General features: G+C 52.1%; 1 protein-coding gene across 1 annotated transcript in view; it reads right to left on the reverse strand.

Moving 5' to 3' along the window:
• Nucleotides 1-12,751, reverse strand: part of MYO18B (myosin XVIIIB) — a 1,377,385-nt gene that overhangs the window by 1,229,945 nt on the left and 134,689 nt on the right. The gene's annotated exons all lie outside the window — the stretch shown is intronic.

A 12,751-nucleotide genomic window follows, 5' to 3' on the forward strand; every position in this document is an offset into this window, starting at 1 on the left:
CACATTGGTGTGCTTGGTGTAGACTGAAACACTTAAAATCAGGGTTCAGCTGGAGGTAGAAATGAGCATTGAGGGCTTCAAGGTGGCGTTGTAGTCATCATCTGCACCCATTTTAGGGAGGCTTTAAAAAGGTTTGCAATTCTTCTCCCCACATAATGAAGTAGAAGGGAACACTTGATTGTGCCATCTGTTTCATGAGTGGCTTGAAAGTAATAATTCAGCTGGCTCCCCTAAGTCTTCTTTATAGGAGCAGCAGTGTCAGGATCCACTTGCTCACCGAACTGCTGAAGGGCCACTACCAAGTGGTGTTGCGGAGGAGCTTCAGGTGTGGGTGGCACTGGGGCATGTATGCTTTTGGTATCATCAGCCATGGTGTGTTGGTTGCCTGCTCATTGCAGGAAGAATGAAACTGCCACTGCACCTCTTGTGAAGTCACTGGCACTGCTGGCAGACTCTCTTGTATGCAGCAATGTCCACTGCAGGAAGGGGTGGCAGCAGGCCACTGATGGAGCCCTCACCCAAATGAAGACACAGGCGCAAACTGCAGAACTGGAGCGTGGGTCGGACTGTGAGTACAGCAGCATGCGCTAGCATAGACGTGACAATTGGGCTGGTGTGTAGGAATGGCCAAAAGCTCAGTGCAGCGGCATGCGCTGACACAAGCATGACAATCAGGGCTGGAATGCGGGTCGGGCCTCAAGTGCCGACACAGGCACAATGGGCAGTGCAGGTGTGTGGTCAGGGCCACAGTGGCAGAGCCACGGAGAGCAGCAGCTACTGAGGCAGTATCAAGGCAGCTGCAGGCACTGGGTGAGTCCTCGTCGCCAACGTGCGCTTGGCTGAGAGAGGTGCAAAGACTCCATTGCCCTCTTTGACATTTTATGATGGTATGAGCAGAAGATGCTGAAATCACTTTGAAGTCAAGTGAGATGAACATGTTAAAGATATGTGGAGTTGTGATTTGAGGAGAGCTCTCCTTCCACCCTAAAAAGTCCACTGGTCCTGAGACCTTAGCTCACAAAGCACTAGGGGAGAATGTTCATACCACTATCCATAGGAGCTACAGCGTAGTGAAATAAAAGTGGAAGTGAATTGAGCATATTGCTATGTAAATTCATTTACAGTCACTCACCAATGGAATTATGGTTCTTCTTTTAGAAACCCTTGCTTCACCCACTGATATCTAAGAACCAACATAGAACCACAGAGGAAGTAAGAACTTCTCTGACCACCCAACCTGATGTGAATTTCAGTTTCCAGGTCATTGATCAAGAACAGTGTGAGCCAGTATCCAGACCCCCTCTACTAGGCTGTGTGGTCATTCCTATTGTTTAGAAGCGGGCTGCACAAGTGTGCTTCAAGCTGAAAATATCCCTTTTCTTTTTTTACATTTCCAACAAGAAACCCCAATCAGTGGTGACTCAGCATCAAAGCTCTTGAGCAACCTTAGAACCATGGCTACTGAAAGAGCCCTGGTTTGTTCAGAACTTTTGCACGTTCATTCGGACAGCTGAGTGAGCTGAGGGTGCTCAACTCAACTTTGAAGTGATCTAGCCTGGTAATTTTATCTGTGTTGAGCCAGTGAATTAATTTGAGCTCTATAAGCTCCCAAGATGGAATTTCCAGCTAGTGCATCCTACCATTCTTCAAACAAGCAGCATAAACTATTGGGTGTATGTAGGAAGGTAGCCTCTTTCTAGCCTTGTAAACCCCACTTTTGTCCTGTTTGTGAGTATATGTCAGGGTGTTTTTACTGTCTCAATGGGATCCTGCTAGCCAGGGCCCAGTGCTCATAGTGAAAACCCTATGTTGTCAATATGTTTGATATGTGTCACTGGGATCCTGCTAGCCGGGACCCCAGTGCTCATAAGTTTGTGGCCTATATGTGTTTCCTGTGTGGTGCCTAACTGTATCACTGGGACTCTGCTAACCAAAACCTCAGTGTTTATGCTCTCCCTGCTTTGAAATTTGTCACTGCAGGCTAGTGACTAATTTTACCAATTCTGATTGGCACACTGGAACACCCTTATAATTCCCTAGTATATGGTACCTAGGTACCCAGGGAATTGGGGTTCCAGGAGATCCCTATGGGCTGCAGCATTTCTTTTGCCACCCATAGGGAGCTCGGACAATTCTTACACAGGACTGCCACTGCAGCCTGAGTGAAATAACGTCCACATTATTTCACAGCCATTTTACACTGCACTTAAGTAACTTATAAGTCACCTATATGTCTAACCCTCACTTGGTAAAGGTTAGGTGCAAAGTTACTTAGTGTGTGGGCACCCTGGCACTAGCCAAGGTGCCCCCACATTGTTCAGGGCAAATTCCCTGGACTTTGTGAGTGAGGGGACACCATTACACGCGTGCACTACAGATATGTCAATACTTATATGTAGCGTCACAATGGTAACTCCGAACATGGCCATGCAACATGTCTAGGATAAAGGAATTGTCACCCCAATACATTATGGTATTGGGGGGACAACTCCATGCATCCCCGGGTCTCCAGCATTGAGCCCGGGTACTGCCAAACTATCTTTCCGGGTTCTTCTCTGCAGCTACCGCTGCTGCCACCCCCTCAGACAGGTTTCTGCCCCCCTGGGGCCTGGGCAGCCCAGTCACAGGAAGGCAGAACAAAGGATTATCTCTGAGAGAGGGTGTTACACCCTCTCCCTTTGGAAATAGGTGTGAAGGGCCTGGGAGGAGTAGCTCTCCTGGCCTCTGGAAATTCTTTGAAGGGCACAGATGGTGCCCTCCTTGCATAAGCCAGTCTACACCGGTTCAGGGATCCCCCCAGCCCTTCTCTGGTGTGAAGTTGGACAAAGGAAAGGGGAGTGACCACTCCCTTGACCAGCACCTCCCAGGGGAGGTGCCCAGAGCTCCTCCAGTGTGTCCCAGACCTCTTCCATCTTGGATGCAGAGGTGTGAGGGGACAATGGACAGCTCTGAGTGGCCAGTGCCATTAGGTGATGTCAGAGACCCCTCCTGATAGGTGCTTACCTTTCTCTGTAGCCAATCCTCCTCTGTGGGCTATTTAGGGTCTCTCCTGTGGGCATCTCACCAGATAACGAACGCAGGAGCTCACCAGAGTTCCTCTGCACTTCCCTCTTCGACTTCTGCCAAGGCTCGACCTCTGACTGCTCCAGGACGCCTGCATAACTGCAACAAAGTAGCAAGAAGACTACCAGCAACATTGTAGCACCTCACCGTGCCGGCTTTCTCAACTGTTTCCTGGTGGTGCATGCTCTGAGGGCTGTCTGCCTTCACCCTGCACCGGAAGCCAAGAAGAAATCCCCTGAGGGTCGACAGACTCTTCCCCCTGCCAACGCAGGCACCAAACTTCTGCATCACTGGTCCTCTGGGTCCCCTCTCATCCTGAGGAGCGTGGTCCCTGGAACACAGGACCCGGGTCCAAGTGTCTTCGACAGTCCAAATTTGTTGGAGGTAAGTCCTTGCCTCCTCACGCCAGACAGTAATCCTGTGTACTGCATGAACTGCAGCTGCTCGGGCTCCTGTGCACTTTTGCAAGACTTCCTTTGTGCACAGCCTAGCCCAGGTCCCCAGCACTCCGTCCTGCATTGCCCAACTTGCTGAGGTGGACTCCGATGTTGTGGGACCCTATATTGTTGCTCTGAGTCAACTGTCATCCTCAGAACTTCTAAGTGCCTGTTCAGGTGCTTCTGTGAGAGCTGCCTGCTTCTGCATGGGCTCTCTGTGTTGCTGAGCGCCCCCTCTGTCTCCTCCTCCAAGGGGCGACCTCCTGGTCTTTCCTGGGCCCTGGCAGCACCCAAAACCTTCAACCGCGACTCTTGCAGCTAGCAAGGCTTGTTTGCAGTCTTTCTGCGCGGAAACAACTCTGCATCCTCCAGCACACCGTGGGACATCTTCTGATCAAAGGAGAAGTTCAATCTTCGGCTTCTTCCTCCCGCAGGTAGCCATTTTACACCTTCATCCGGGGTTTAGTGGGCTCCTGCCCCCCCATGGACATTTGCGTGACTCTTGGACTTGGTCCCCTTCCTTTACAGGTCCTCAGGTCCAGAAATCCGTCTTCAGTGCTTTGCAGTCAGTTGTTGTCCTTGCAGAATCCCCTATCTCGACTTTACTGTCTTTCTGGGGTAGTAGGGTAACTTTACTCCTACTTTTCAGGGTCTTGGGGTGGGGTATCTTGGACACCCTTAGTGTTTTCTTACACTCCCAGCGACCCTCTACACACTACACTAGGCCTGGGGTCCATTCGTGGTTCGCATTCCACTTATGGAGTATATGGTTTGTGTTGCCCCTAGGCCTATTTCTCCCAGTTGCATTCTATTGTGATTCTACATTGTTTGCACTACTTTTCTAACTGTTACTTACCTGATTTTGGTTTGTGTGTATATTACTTACCTCCTAAGGGAGTATATCCTCTGAGATACGTTTGGCATATTGTCACTAAAATAAAGTACCTTTATTTTTAGTAACTCTGAGTATTGTTTTTTCTTATGATATAGTGCTAATTGATATAAGCGGTATAGTAGGAGCTTTACACGTCTCCTAGTTCAGACTAAGCTGCTCTGCTATTGCTCCCTCTATCAGCCTAAGCTGCTAGAACACCTCTAATCTACTAATAATGGATAACTGGACCTGGCACAAGGTGTAAGTACCACAAGGTTCCCACTATAAGCCAGGCCAGCCTCCTACAGTGTACCTTTATTGGGGCCTTGTACCATTTGAAAATGTTTTCAAGCAGATAACCAGAACTATTCCAAGAATCCCACAAGACTTATCCAATAGCTCTGCAGCCTTCCTGAGATTGAAGCTCCAGATTGGTTCTGCTGAACATATTATTTTTTCATAAATGTCCCAAATCGAAATGTAAAATCCTTTATTTGAACTAATCCCATAAGCACTTGCAAGTGACCCATAGGAGTGACACTTTGAAACATTTTCATAGTTTTTACATTTTACCCAGGCTTTAATATGCTGTTTTTCCCTATAGATTCCGTAATATTAATCCATAATCATTACTATAAAAATATAAAGTTAAACAATGCAATGGGAGACCATGAAGAGATGAACCACAATTGAAGCCAAGGTATGAACATAAAACAGTGGGGGCATGATTCACAAAGGTAAACTTCCTCTTTTGTGTAAGTTTAAGATTCACAAAGGTATTTTACTTGAAATATCTTTTACGTCTGCAGAGTCTCCACACATAAAAATATCCCATCTTTTTGAAAAACATATCTTTTTATGATGATATCTTCATAAACAGATAGGATCGTTTTATGTGCGGAGAGTCCACAGTCGTAAAGCTACTACTAGTAAAATATCTTTGTGAATAGCAAACAATTGTAAACTTGCAAAGAGTAAGTTTACCTTTGTGATCCAAGCGCTATGATACTGGTCAGTATCTCGCTATGATACTTGTCAGTAGCCAGAACACAGATGTTCTCTTGCAGCACAGTGTGTTATTTGAACATTGACTGAAATATGGGCTGTCTCAATGTGTAACTGCTTATACACCTTTGCTAAGACACTACTCAGTTTACCTCAAAACTTTGTGTAATATTTTTGGACTTACACTGTCAAAGCATAGGAGGAATTACATTACTACAAAAATAAAAAGTAAACACCTGTCAATAATGTAATGGGAGATGGAAAAGAGAGGAACAGGTGTTTGACCCTTGTTTATGATTTTCGGGATAAACACTTTTAAACTGCACCCATTATAATGACATATATATGCACATCTGAAAATTTGGCCTCTAACCGTGTATCCGCTTCTAATGAACCTACATTAGACAATCTTGAATAAACTACGTACAGCATTTCACACGATGGAGGAGATACATGTGATCTATAATCCCAACTAACATTCTACACTTGGTAGACAATAAGGGGGTCATTCTGACCTCGGCGGTAAACCGCAACTGGCAAACCGCCAAAAACCCAACATCCACAAAAGTCCGCCCCACCAAAGGTCAGTGCAAAAATGGCGATGACCAAACCTCCACCGTCACGCCAACAGAAATACACCCATACCATTCCGACCCACAAATCCACGCGGCGGTCTTTCAAACGCGGTATTCCATTGGCGGTACACACTGCCGCGGTCAAAATACACACACACGTAGAAAACTCAGCCACATTGGTCAGTTTGAAATACACACACCTGATACACATACTAACACCACTCCCACACACCCAACACAATATAAAATACACACCCACATCACCCACAAGCCCCTACGACCCAAAATTATTGACGAAGGCTAGAGAGACAGCACAGAATAGACAATCCCACATCACAGAGGCACACAACACCATCACCCACACAGAATCCACGCACCAAACACCACACACCACCACACGCACCACACTCATCACCACAAACGCCACCCCACACCTCAACCACACCACCCCATGGCACCCCAAAGACACCCCAGGTTCAGTGACGCCGAACTCAGGGTCATGGTGGAGGAAATAGTCCGTGTAGAGCCCCAGCTCTTCGGGGCAGAGGTGCAGCACACCACAATTGCCAGGAAGATGGAGCTATGGCAAAGGATAGTGGACAGGGTTAACGCGGTGGGACAGCATCCACGCAATCGTGAGGACATCAGGAAGAGATGGAACGACCTACGGGGGAAGGTGCGTTCCATGGTATCAAGGCACAACATTGCGGTGCAGAAGACTGGCAGCGGACCCCCACCTACTCCCCCCGAATTTACCGCATGGGAGGAGGAAGTCTTGCACATCCTGCATCCTGAGGGCCTCGCAGGAGTAGGCGGAGGAATGGACTCTGGTAAGTCAAATCTTCACTACTGCTTCCCACCCCCACCCCACCTGCATGCCAAATCATACCCCCACCCTCACCCCCTCCCCCATCACACCAACACCTAGCAAAAGGCTCACCATCACAACCCACCCATCCCAACACCAAGCCCTGCATGCGACCACAAAGCATGGACACCCATCACCAAAGCATGCCCACTGCACACACACATCACCCCCACAAGCCACCCTCACAAAAGCCCCCACAAGGAAATGCCTGCACATGGGTACACGGACACCCACCCATCACACGAAATGCCACACACAGAAGCAATAACCATACCTTTATACACCTGCAGGACCCGAACACCACCACACCGCCACGGAGGGTCCAGAGATGTCCATCCCACCCCCAGAAGAGGCCCCCAGCGATGACAGCAGCTCTGTCTCCCTGGAGCCAGATGACCAGCCCGGCCCATCGGGGACCTCTGGACAGTCGGTTCCCCACAGACAGCCACAGGCTACACCAGACCAAACCCCCTCTGGGAACACCAGCACAGCTCCCACCCAGCGGACCCATGCCTCTGTCTCCAGGACACGTAAATCAGCGGTGTGTCCACCACTACAGGGCACCCAGGTTGACCCACCACCCCAACAACAACAGGGACCTGGGGGCAGTGGTAGTGGGCACACCGTCCAGGGGACAGAGGCCCAGGAACACAGGGGAACTGGGAGGGCTGCTGTGCGACAGGGGGGGGACAGGCCCGGGGAACCGACTCTCCAAGAGGCCCTCTCCTCCATCATGGGAGCATACCACCGCTCCCAGGAGACGATGGCGACGGTACTGGCCCGGTTCCAGGAGATCCAGGAACTGCAGGAGGAACGGTACATGGGGCTCAGGGAGGAACTGAGGAACATCGGTTCCGCAATGGGGACCATCGTTGTGGCCCTTACCCAGATCGTCACCACATTGTGGGACCATGTGGCACCCCAATGGGCCCCTGTCCAGGCCAGGAACAGCCTACCACCCCCGCCGGCGCTAGTGGACAGGAGTCCCCCACACAACGACAGGCCACCAGAACCCCACCTCCTGCAGAAGAAGAACCACCCCGCAAGCGGAACCTGAGATCTCACAAGAAGACAGAGTAGGATTGCAAGACCCCCGCCAGCCTAAGATACCCCCTGATGTCATCCCACTGTCCCACATTGTCACCCTGTCCAACCTTGAACTGCCCCTGCTCCATCCTTCCACAGGTATATGGACAATGCACCTGTGCGACTGAGAACTGGACTCTGCCATGGACATTACTCCACCCCCACCCATCACCGTTTCCCAATCATGTACCTATATGTAGCACTTAAAATAAATCACTTATTGCACTTAAAAAAACAGGAGTCTGCTTGTATTCTTAACAAATGTATTACACATAACGGTGCAATAATGTCCAGTTACTTTGTGATGACAACATACCAATTTCAATAAGCTTTAGTCCATGGGCAAACAAAGCTGAAGTCAGGCAGTGGGTCATACAGCTCTGAAAAGGGAAGGGAAAGTCACAAATCAGCAAACAGGAACTGGGGGGAAACACAGACAGTGGAGACGCATGAGGCCTTAAGTAAATGTAAAATGGGGTGGCTGATTCTTACCTGTGTGCTACTGAAAATATTGTTGTATGACTGTATCCCTGTTGTCCGTGTCGTCCCCGTCGTCTTCCTCCTCTTCACTCTCCACAGGCTCCACAGCTGCTACAACACCACCATCTGGACCATCCTCCTGCAGAAAAGGCACCTGGTGTCGCAATGCAAGATTGTGAAGCATACAGCAGGCCACGATGATATGGCACACCTTCTTTGGTGAGTACATGAGGGATCCCCCTGTCATATGCAGGCACCTAAACCTGGCCTTCAGGACCCCGAAGGTCCTTTCTATGATCCTCCTAGTTCGCCCATGGGCCTCATTGTACTGTTCCTCTGCCCTGGTCCGGGGATTCCTCACTGGGGTCAGTAGCCACGACAGGTTGGGGTAACCAGAGTCACCAATTAGCCACACACTGTGTCTCTGTAGCTGTTCCATCACATAAGGGATGCTGCTATTTCGCATGGCATACGCGTCATGCACTGACCCAGGGAACTTGGCATTTACATGGGAGATGTACTGGTCAGCCAAACAGACCACCTGGACATTCATCAAATGATAACTTTTTCTGTTTCTGTACACCTGCTCACTTTCTTTGGGGGGAACCAAAGCCACATGGGTCCCATCAATGGCACCAATGATGTTGGGGATATGTCCAAGGGCATAGAAATCACCCTTCACTGTAGCCAATTTGCCCACCTCAGGGAAAATAATGTAGCTCCGCATGTATTTCATCAGGGCAGACAACACTCTGGACAAAACCTTAGAAAACATAGGCTGAGACATCCCAGATGATATGGCCACTGTTGTCTGAAAAGACCCACTTGCCAAAAAATGGAGTACTGACAGAACCTGCACCAGAGGGGTAATCCCTGTGGGTTGGCGGATGGGGGACATCAGGTCTGGCTCCAGCTGGACACATAGTTCATGTATAGTTGCTCTGTCAAGCCTGTATGTAAGTATGATATGTCGTTCTTCCATTGTCGACAGGTCCACCAGCGGTCGGTACACGGGAGGATTCATCCTTCTCCTCGCAAGTCCCAGCGGACGGTGCCTAGGAAGGACAACATGGAGCACAGAGTCAAGCAACCCACAGGTTCGTTCACACAGCTTGCACAGTACACGAATCGCTATGCATTGAAAGGCTTGTATGAGTGGCAATGCAAGGCCTAGGCCTGTGTGACGCAGTAGAAATCATGCCATGTGGGCCCTTGAAATGGCGGCTGCCTGACCTGTGAAGTGTGACAGTGGGATGTGAGCTCACTGCGCTGGCGTGGTACACCGTGGCGGTAGGCGGTCGAAGACCGTGGCGCAAAGCAGCATTGGTTAACATTGAACCCTATGGGTCTCAGGAGCCAATGACGATGTGCGCCGGCGGTACGCACCGCCGCGGTACGCACTGCCGCGGTACGCACTGCCGCGGGCGTGACCGCCATTTTCTATCTGATTAATCACTCGAGACCTGATCATCCACAGGAGAGGACCTATACTGCAAGTGCTGCTGTGACCTCGGTCTGGGAGATACAATGGCTGCTGCGACTGGGGAAAGGGCCCCTGCCTTCACATCTGAGGAATTGGAGACACTTGTTGATGGGGTCCTCCCCCAGTATGCGCTACTCTACGGTCCTCCAGACCAACAGGTTAGTACACAGGGTGCACGTTGAATGGGCTATGCCTGTGTTGAGTGGGGTGTATGTAAGATGGTGGGGAGGGGAGCGAATGAGGAGTGCAACGCACGAAAGATGAGAGCATGTGCCACATGGCAAGGTTGGGGAGGGGGGGCCACTCACATTGACCAGGCAGAAAACTGATGCGATTTCCTTTACCACCCTGTACATGTCACATAGGTCAGCGCCCATCAGAAGATCGACATTTGGCGTGCCATCGCCAAGGACATCCGGGCCCTGGGGGTCCACAACAGACAGGGGCACCCACTGCCGAAAGAGGTGGGAGGACATCCGCCGCGGGACCAGAAAGACCGCTGAGTCTCTGCTGGGGATGGCCTCCCAACGTAGGAGGGGTGCCAGCCGCCAATTGACCCCCCTGATGTCCCGGATCCTGGCGGTGGCCTACCCCGATTTGGATGGGCGCGTGAGGACATCACAGCAGACACAAGGGGGTGAGTATCAGCACATTCTGCTATCTTTGCGCGCAGTGAAGGTGTCTGGGTGGGGGAGGAGGGCTGTGGCTATCTCCAGGCCAGGGCGCATTCTGTAGGCTAGGCCCCTCCGTTAGACACGGCCCTGTGCCCCCACCTCTGTAGGGTGGCAAGTACAGCTATCCATGGTCCGGCCTCACCCATGTGTGCATTTGTCGTCCATAGACCTGTAGGCCTAGTCACAATAACTGAGTAGTGTACCCCGATTGCGCGGCCTAGTTCAGGGGGCTTCTGTGTCTGTCCTCTCTGACAACGGTGTTGCCAATGCATGCACTCAACCTGTCTTCATTTCTCCCCCCCGATTTTCTTTGTCTTCCTGTTCATGTGTGCATTAGCATCATCAGGCGGAGGAGAAGTGGCATCGGCGCACGAGGGAGCTGCATCTCACATGGCCCCGGAAGGCCATACAACAGACTCCGAGTACACCAGTGAGACGGAGGGCGAGTGGAGCTCCACAACGGGGACCCGTGGAGACGTCAGCGACACCGACACGTCCTCGGAAGGGAGCTCCCTAGCGGTGGCGGCAACATCCGTGCCCACCGCCACAACAGGTACAGCCGCCACCCAGCGCACCAGCCCCGCCCTCCCAGCAGCCCCTCAGCCTTCCCTCTGTGCCCGCTCGGCCAGGAAGGCGGGCATCTCCTTCGCCCCAGGCACCTCAGGCCCTGCCCCAGTTACCCCTGCTGCCCTCAGTGAGGAGGTCATTGACCTCCTCAGGACACTCATTGTTGGGCAGTCTACCCTTTTGAATGCCATCCAGGGTGTAGAAAGGGAGGTGCATCGGAGAAATGCATACCTGGAGGGCATTCATTCGGGTCAGGCGGCCCATCAGCGATCGTTCAACGCTCTGGCCTCAGCACTGACGGCAGCCATTGTCCCTGTCTCCAGCCTCCCTCTTCCGACTCCCTCCACCCAGTCCCAGTCTCCTGTTCCTCTGCCTATCCCATCCACACCATCAGACCAGCCTGCACACACCTCTACACCCAAGGGCAGCTCATCCAGACATAAGCACCACAGATCCCACAAGCATTCACCCAAGCAACATCCAGATGCAGACATGCCAACAGTCACTACCACCTCTGTGTCCCCCACCTCCTCATCTCCCTCCTCCCTCCCTGTGACGTCTCCACTCACACCGGCATGCACACCACCATCAGCCAGTACTTCCATCACCAGCACACCCTCCATTACAGTCCGCACACGTGCAGTCACCACCCCCACTGCCATTTACACGTCCCCTGTGTCCTCTCCCAGTGTGTCTGTCACCCCCTCTTCCAAACCACACAAACGCAGGCAGCCACCCACCCAACAGCCATCCACCTCACGACAGCCTCCGTCACAAACACCTGCACCCAAAGACAGCACACTTGACTCTCCTACAACCACATCCTCTTCCTCCACTCCCATACCCACTACACCTACCCGTCCCTGTCCTTCCAAAGTCCTTTTCCTTTCCAACCTTGAGCTCGTTCCAATCACTGACCCACCCCCTCTATCTGGTAAGAGTAAAAAAAGCACCTCAGCCACCACCAGCCCTGCATCTACTGTGACCATAGTGCAGGGCTATTGGAGTCCACCAGATCCTAGGGCAGGAACATCGGCCAGCAGCAAGGGGACAGCCAGCCCACCCCCTGGGAAGAGGACAAAAAAGAAAAAGGCCCGGCGCGACAAGACTGAGACGCCTGCCACCAAGGACAGTAGCCTTGCCCCGTCACCTGCCACATCATCCAAGGGAGGCAAGGGCCACAGAGCTTCAGCGAAGGAGGGCAAGGGCAGCAGGGCGGAGAAGTCAGGCAGCAGGCGAGCTGCCCAGGAGGGCCCCACCAGCCCCATTCCGGTTGTGACGGATGACACCCACGGGCCCAGGACTCCATCCCAGGAGGGCCCCGCAACCGCAAGTTCGGATGGTGAATGAGCGGGAAGTCTTGCCCAGGTCTGGCTTCCTAGACACACAGGACAAGCACCGCTGAACAGGGTCCCGCTGGGAGGAGCACCGCTGAACAGGGCCCCGCCGGGAGGAGCACCGCTGAACAGGGCCCCGCCGGGAGGAGCACCGCTGAACAGGGCCCCGCCGGGAGGAGCACCGCTGAACAGGGGCCTGCCGGGACAAGAACCGCTGAACAGGGGCCCGCCGGGACAAGAACCGCTGAACAGGGGCCCGCCGGGACAAGAACCGCTGAACAGGGCCCCGCCGGGAGGAGCAC

Source organism: Pleurodeles waltl, chromosome 11 (genome assembly GCF_031143425.1).
Source record: "Pleurodeles waltl isolate 20211129_DDA chromosome 11, aPleWal1.hap1.20221129, whole genome shotgun sequence".
NCBI lineage: Eukaryota > Metazoa > Chordata > Amphibia > Caudata > Salamandridae > Pleurodeles > Pleurodeles waltl.